The sequence below is a fragment of the Pipistrellus kuhlii genome, unplaced genomic scaffold, assembly GCF_014108245.1.
Source record: "Pipistrellus kuhlii isolate mPipKuh1 unplaced genomic scaffold, mPipKuh1.p scaffold_m20_p_7, whole genome shotgun sequence".
Classification (NCBI taxonomy): Eukaryota; Metazoa; Chordata; class Mammalia; order Chiroptera; family Vespertilionidae; genus Pipistrellus; species Pipistrellus kuhlii.
Window position 1 is genome coordinate 54237188 of NW_023425573.1, and position 7819 is coordinate 54245006.

Genomic DNA, 7819 nt, shown 5'->3' on the forward strand with positions numbered 1-7819 from the left:
TACACTGACCACCAGGGAGTACTCACTCTAACTGATAGGTTAGCTTACTGCTGGGGTCTGGCTGATTGGGACTGAGCGAGACAGGCCTGACACGCCCTGGAGCCCTCCTGTGGTTCCTCCCCCCCCTTGCTCCGATTGTGCATCCGTGGGGACCCTTGGCCTGGCCTGCACCTTCTTACAATCTGGGATCCCTCAGGCCAGGCTGAGGGGCACCATCAGTGCATGAATCCATGCACTGGGCCTCTCATAGTAACATAATTTGAAAAATATTCTTCAGAGTTGCTTTGCTTCAGGTCTTTATGTAATAGGAAGAATATGGTAAGGAAGACACTTGATGCTACAAAATATCTCTTGTAATAGAGAATGCCCATCCTAGCTGGTTTAGCTCAGTGAAGAGAGTATCAGCCTGTGGACTGAAGGGTTCCAGGTTCAATTCCAGTCAAGGGCACATGCTTGATCCCCAGGAGGGGGCATGTAGGAGGTACTGAAAGGTGATTCTCCCTTCTTCTCTAAAATAAGTAAAAATATGTTAAAAATGAACAAAACAGACAACCAAACAAGCAAATTGCATATAGAGATATAGATTTCAACCTCCAAGAAAATGTTTAGCATTTCCCACAGGATTCTCTCTTAAAAAAAAAAAAAAAAAGAGAGAGAATGCCCTCTGAAGTGTTCACCCAGATGTATAAAGATATAACTGAAGCAGGGCTCATCGTTTCACAGTATTATCGTGGGAGGGAATATCAGAAATATATCTTAATATTTTTCTTTAAAAAAAAGAAATTTTTATTGCCTTTAGAGCAGTGGTTCCCAACCTTTTTTTGGGCAAGCATCTCTAAAATTCTGATGCCCTCCTGGGACATATAATTCTAATTATTAAAAAAGTAAACTATTCACGTGGAGGAAGCCTAAAAGACCATTATCTTGGCCTAAACAAGCTTCCAAAGAACATGGCATCCATGAAAAAGAAACATAAAAGAATGAAAGGATAGTTGAAGTACTGAGGAAGAAGAAATCACTAAGAAATTGTTTAAAAAAGTAATAATATGAAGTGATATGAAAAAATAGCAAATGAAATTAAAAAACTTATAATAGAGAACTGAATGAATAAATACGTCATTATATATATATATATATATATATATATACTGCATATGAGGCCCCTAGAATCACAAGAAATGCAAAAAATTCCCTGTTAATAACTCATTTGCAACTTGACCCCTTAAAAGTCAAATTACATGCCCCCCTGTGGGGCGGGTGCCCCACATAGGTAACCATTGCTTTAAAGAGAGAGGAAGGTGGGGGTGGGAGAGAGAGAGAGAGAGAGAGAGAGAGAGAGAGAGAGAGAGAGAGAGAGAGAGAGAGAGAGAGAGAGAGAGAGAAGTGAGACAGAAACATCCATCAATTGCTTCATGTAAGCACCCGGACTGGGATCAAACCTGCAACCTGGGTATGTGCCCTGACTGGGAAACAAACGGGCGACCTTTTGGTGAACGGGCTCCCGCTCCAGACACCCGGTTATTTTTCAGCCTGGGGGAGAGGGAGTGGTTTCTGTCCAGGATGAAGACAATATGGGACACCACCTCCTGATCCCCTGAGGGCATAGTACTAGCTTTGTTATGTTGAGTAGCACTGGACTCTGAAGTCTTCTGCTTCCAGGACATCTTGGACCAGTTTATATGAGCTTTCTATAGTTTTCAAATTTCCCCTGGATTGAAATATAGTGGCAACCATACTTTGGTAAAAACTGCTGTTTGAATTTTAACCCTTCTAGTTTGGCTCTTGCACCTGATTAAACACGGGGGGAGGGAGGGGGGGGGAGGAGAGCTATTTACCTTAGCTTTCAGGTGGAGACTTGGAGGCTAAGGCAATTTTCCCATGCCTGGAGCACAGGTGAGTAATTCCCAATAACTCAGTAACCTTCAGAGATAGAAACTGTAGATAACCTCTGAGCTCTGCTTCTGTGTTATCGGCTATCTATCGCAAGATAGGGCCACATTCCAATGTCTAGCAGGATGTGACTAGCTACAAGTCTTTAGAATGTAGTATTTAGGATTTAGAATTTAGAACAAAGGAAAATTCTTGTGGTTTGAACCTTTAAAAGAGACTGCCTACCCCTGAAATGGTGCAGTCGTGTGGAGTCCACCTGCGTGTGGTGCTCTTGCAACTGTCCTGGCCAGTATTTATTTCAATAAATCTTTGCCTGCTTTTTAAATCAATCATCAGCCTCCGGTGGTCTTATTCTGAACCCAGGGTTCAACACCACAACATGGATTTTTTTTGTTTTCTTTTTTCCCCAGAGGCAGGGGTGTGGGAGTGGGGGTGTTCTGCACTTAGCAGTATGTCATAAACCATGTTAAACAGGAAATTGATTTAAACCCTTTAATCATTCTATTCTGTTTCATCACATTGGGGTATATATTACATGCCTTTAAAAAATATATATTTTTATTGATTTCAGAGAAGAAGGGAGAGGGAGAGAGAGATAGAAACATCAATAATGAGAGAGAATCATTGATTGGTGGCCTCCTGCACACCCCCAACAGGGGACCAAGCCCACAACCTGGGTATGTGCCTTGATTGGGAATCCAACTGTGACCTCCTGGTTCATGGGTCAATGCTCAACCACTGGGCCAGCTAGCCAGTTTACACATATTTTTAATATTTAAATACATGACTCCAATCCTTATTTTTTTTCCCTTGTGAGAAGGCCCCTTATTTTCTTTTTCTAGGGTTTGGTCCCTCCCTCCCTCTCTCTCTAGCAGTAAAATCCCAGGAATACTTAGTGGAAGGGAGGAAAGAAACCTGGTAACCTGCCCAGTTTGCCAAGGAAACCCATCCTAGTTGACACTAGGGGTCTGTCATTTCAGTGTGTCAACCTCAACAAAGGGGCAAACAGAGGCAAGCTCAAATTGAGTTTATGTGGGAACAGCAGAGGAATTGCAATTTGAAAACGCGTGCTGCAGCCAGCACCAGGCAAGTCTGCTAAAGGTTTGAGGCTGGCTGTGCTTGTGACCAGGACTTCAAATACAGGGAAGTCCTGCCAGAATCCCAGCAGGCTTGAGGATGGGGAGGGATTTTTGTGGATGTTCATTGGCCAGGAGTTACCTGGATGAGGTCTTCTGCAAATCAGTTATTCACCGGCAATCAGTCTCAGTTCTTGCATTTCTTTCCGAGAGGGCTCCTGCGTGAGATTCGCCAGTTCCTATCCTCTGGTCCCAGTTCAGGTTGAGATCCTTTCAACAAGTGCTTCCTTGCCCTCAAGGTAATCAAGACCCGTGACCAGCCCTGATCCGGTGGTGGGTTCTGCAGGTGAGCAGAGAGGACCGGTTTCACTGAGCAGTACTTCCTACAGGCCCGCACCCAGCGATTTATTAATAGATATTTAGAGACAGAGCTCTCTCCTCTGACATTCACAGTTGGCCGTCATTATTCATGGATTCTGTGTTTGTGGGTTCACCTATTGATAAAATTTATTTGTTATCCCCGTGCCCAGAAATGCATTAAAGGTTAAACAACAGCAACACGGAGTCGCCTGACAGGCATGTTCCCAGGTGAGGTGTAAAGAGGTGACACTCTGCCTTCTTATTTCAGCTCTCCCTGTAAGCAGGTGTCCTTCCCGAGGTATTTACTGCCACATTTTCACATTTCTATGCTTCTTTGGGGGGATGTTGCCATTTAAAAGGGCTCCCATGTGTGGCGCTGAAGTACTGTTTAGAGTGCCCACGGAGGAGCAGGCAGCGATGTGTTATACCAAGAAAATACATGTAGTGACAAACGTCATTCAGGCACACATTGCAGTGCCGTTGGACGTGAGTTCAATGCTAATGAGTCAACAATAGGAATTAAATAAGGCCTCGTTAAGCCGAAACACATATAAAACAAGGTCATGTATTGATGGGTTGACGAAGCTATTGTGGCCGGAGGCTTGCAGGAAGCTAACCTTGTATTTCTCCTAGGAGCAATGGCTCAGTGTTATTAGCCAATTCAGTGTTCATGGCCATGTTTCAGGACAAAAGCACTGTGAATAATAAGAATTGACTGTGTATATAGTCATTTCCCTAAGATGTGCTCACGGTCAAGGAGAATGAGTCAGACATTATCCTTCTGTAAGACCTTGTGGGAGAACCAGACGCTCTTCGTTTCCAAAGGGCCAGCTTGTCCCTCTTGCTGTTCTCTCCTGGTAGCTGACAAGGTGTCTCTGTCTTCCTTGTCACTGCTTCTAGGCTGGGTCTGGTGGTAGTGTGGGGTGTAATCCTAGGTTGGGAGGGTAATTCATAGTTGTGACAAGTGTAACTGACCTTCGCCTCTCTCAGGCAGCCTTCTACCATCCCCACTCCTGTGATCTCTCTCTCCGTTGGGCCCGATATGGAGAAAATGCCTCATTCTGGCCTCAGAATGATTTGCAGGGGAAATATCTACTGCTTCTGCTCTCATCTCGCCAACATATAATTGCAAAAATAAAACAATCTGACACTAGTACATTTCTCAAGATCTGAGCTGCTCAGTTGTGGCCAAGGTCACCCTGATAGGTGGTGATGTAAATACTAAGAACAGTTATCAGTAGGCCCTGTCTTTATCATTCCTAAAATAAAACCTCAGGCTTTATGGGTGAGCCAGGAGTAAATCAACACTGCCCACAGTCCAGTCAGGTTTGAGCTGGGCTGGAGATTGCATTTAAGTTTAATCAAGACTGTAATGGGTTTTGTTGTTGAACTTTACCTTTTAATGAAGGATTCAAAGGTGGCACTGTTCTCCTAAATTTGGCGTTCTCTTGACACAGTTAAAAAGATTTCTCACATGTGTGAGAGATCATCTTGAACAGAGAAGTTATTGCTACCCTGAGAATTTTATATAAGGGATTTTGGGGTTGTTCATCCAGTATTAAAGAGATGGGGTATAATTTATACCTTGATAGTTTTTCACTTTAATTCATCATTACTGCTTTCAGGAATGCATAAAAAAGGGTTATAGTGGAGCAATGCCAATTTTAAACATAAGTAAATAAAAATATCTTTATAGCTTAACATTTTAGTAGGAAATAATACATACTTATTTACTCATGTATATGATAATTATTCAAGACAAATAAGTCTTTCTCTTTTTTATACCAATGACAACACCTTGTATAATCAATTATTATTTTCAAACATATTAATTTAGTATCTATTGATTATATATATAATAGTCTTTGTCTTTCTGTGTGCATGTTTTCTCTTTTTTCATCTTACCTGTTCTGTTCGATCTTTCATTCTATGCAATGACAAAAGCAACTAAGACATCAAAATTTTTTTTTTTTTTAGAAACTCCTGACCACATCCCCTTCCCCCAAATATTTTAATAGTTTGAAGTAAAAAAGAATTAGAACAATAGGGGTATTTTGGAAACAGCAGTAGGTCAGTTTGACCTAAACCATGGTTGTGTTACTTTGGCTTGGCCGGTGTTGCTCAGTGGTTGAGCATTGACCTGTGAACCAGGAGGTCATGGTTCAATTCCTGGTCAGGGCACATGCCTGGGTTTCAGGCTTGATGCTTATTAAGGAGGCAGGAGGCAGCTGATCAATGGTTCTCTCTCATCATCTCTCTCTCTTTTTCTCTCTCTCTTCTCCCTTCCTTTCTGAAATCAATAAAAATGTATGAAAAAGAAATAAATGATGGTAGTATTACTTTGAATGACTGACAGCTTCCATGATAGAAAATATCATGAGGAATTGACTCTGACCTTGGCATTTAAAAGCTGTTACCTTTCATTATCATAAGGAAGAAAATAATTTCTTTCTCATTGTTGAGTAGTGTGACATAAGAAATATGCAGCTACATGGCCATATGGCACGGAACTATGTACATCAGGATTAATTATTTTCCTTCCTTAATTGGTTTGAGAATCAGAGCCAGTTATAATTCGGAAAAGCACTAGAGGGAGCCAGACCCCTTTCTGAAGTATTTTCCTTTGTCCAGGAGCTGGAGCACAACTCCAGCCCACCTTTAGATCAGCTTTGTAAACTTGTGAATTCAGTGCTCGTCTCAGTCCACAGACATAATTATTTGTATATTTGAAATTGAAAAATCACAGATTTTAGAGAGTAAACTGTTATATATTAAAATGGGTTTTAAGAAACCTATTATCTGAATACTATCTATAGACCTTGTTTGCATTCAAACAAGCCAGCCTTAAAAATATGTTTGTGGCCGAAACAGGTTTGGCTCAGTGGATAGAGCGTCGGCCTGCAGACTGAAAGGTCCCAGGTTCGATTCTGGTCAAGGGCATGTACCTTGGTTGTGGGCAAGAGGCAGCTGATCCATGTTTCTTTTCTTTTCTTTCTTTTTCTTTTTAAAATATATTTAATTGATTTTTTACAGAGAGGAAGGGAGATACAGAGTTAGAAACATCGATGAGAGAGAGTCATCGATCAGCTGCCTCTTGCACGCCTCCTACTGGGGATGTGCCCGCAACCACGGTACATGCCCTTGACAGGAATTGAACCTGGGACCTTTCAGTCCGCAGACCGACGCTCTATCCACTGAGCCAAACCGGTTTCGGCTGATCGATGTTTCTAACTCTCTATCCCTCTCTCTTCCTCTCTGTAAAAATCAATAAAATATATTTTAAAAAAATGTTTGTGGGACAACTAGGAAAATTTGAACAGGCACTAAATCTTATATTTAGGTAAATATTGTTAATTTTATATGGCTTGCTAATGGTATCTTGGTGATACTAAAAACATTCCTTTTACATTCTATTAAAGATACAGAAGATTAAAAAATATTTTTATTGGTTTTAGAGAGAGGAAGGGAGAGGGAGAGATAGAAACATCAATGATGAGAGAGAATTATCCATCGGCTGCCTCCTGCATGCCCCCTACTGGGGATTGAGTCTACAACCCAGGCATGTACCCTGACTTCCTGGTTCTTAGGTCAACCCTCAACCACTGAGCCACACCAGCTGGGCCAGAAGATTTTTTTCATGAGATTATTTGATGCCTATAATTAATTATAAAAATTTCCACAATACAAAAATTGTGTGTGTGTTTGTGTGTTTGTGTGTGTGTGTGTGTGTGTGTGTGTGTGTGTGTGAAATAGATGAGACAAGATTGACAACATCTTGATTATTGCTGGAACTAAGATTAACTATATTATTTGTTCTACTTTGGTGAGTGTTTGAAAATTTCCATTAAAAGTAAAAATAAGAAAGCACAGACAATATTTTCTCACAATTTATATTTATGATCTAGTTTATGATTGTTTATGGCTGATGTATACTTGAAGCCTGCATCCCTCTCCCTCTTTTCCTATTAAGATGGTATTTAAGCCTGAATTCTAAGCTACATTGAAAAGTTACTCATTTCCCACTGAGTATCTCCCACTCGAGTATACACGAGGTAACAAGGGTCTTAATAAGAACTCAGAAGGCTAGAGTGGAAATTTATTTTCCTTCCTATAACACTGTCATTTAATTTCTAATTTGAATTTTTATTCTGCTATGTATCAGAAACAAAATATCATTTTACTCAGAGCAACCTTACATTGCACTAAAAAACCTAATTCAATGTAATCTTGGCTAATTCTGGACTTTCCCACCTCTATCTGCATAGGAGGGTCCAAATCCAGTAGAACTACTGAGTGAAAGCCAGCGAGTAGGCGGGGGTGATGGTGGGAGGTGGTGATGGTGAGGTAGGGGCTGGTCCTTGGTTGTCACCTTTGTAGTCAGACTTATAGAAAGACAGTCTCTCTGCCAGTTTGTTCTGCAGATGACAATCACAGTGCCTGGCAATTATCTGCAAGGCCTCTCCAGATATGCTCCTCCCTCCTGTTGCCAAACC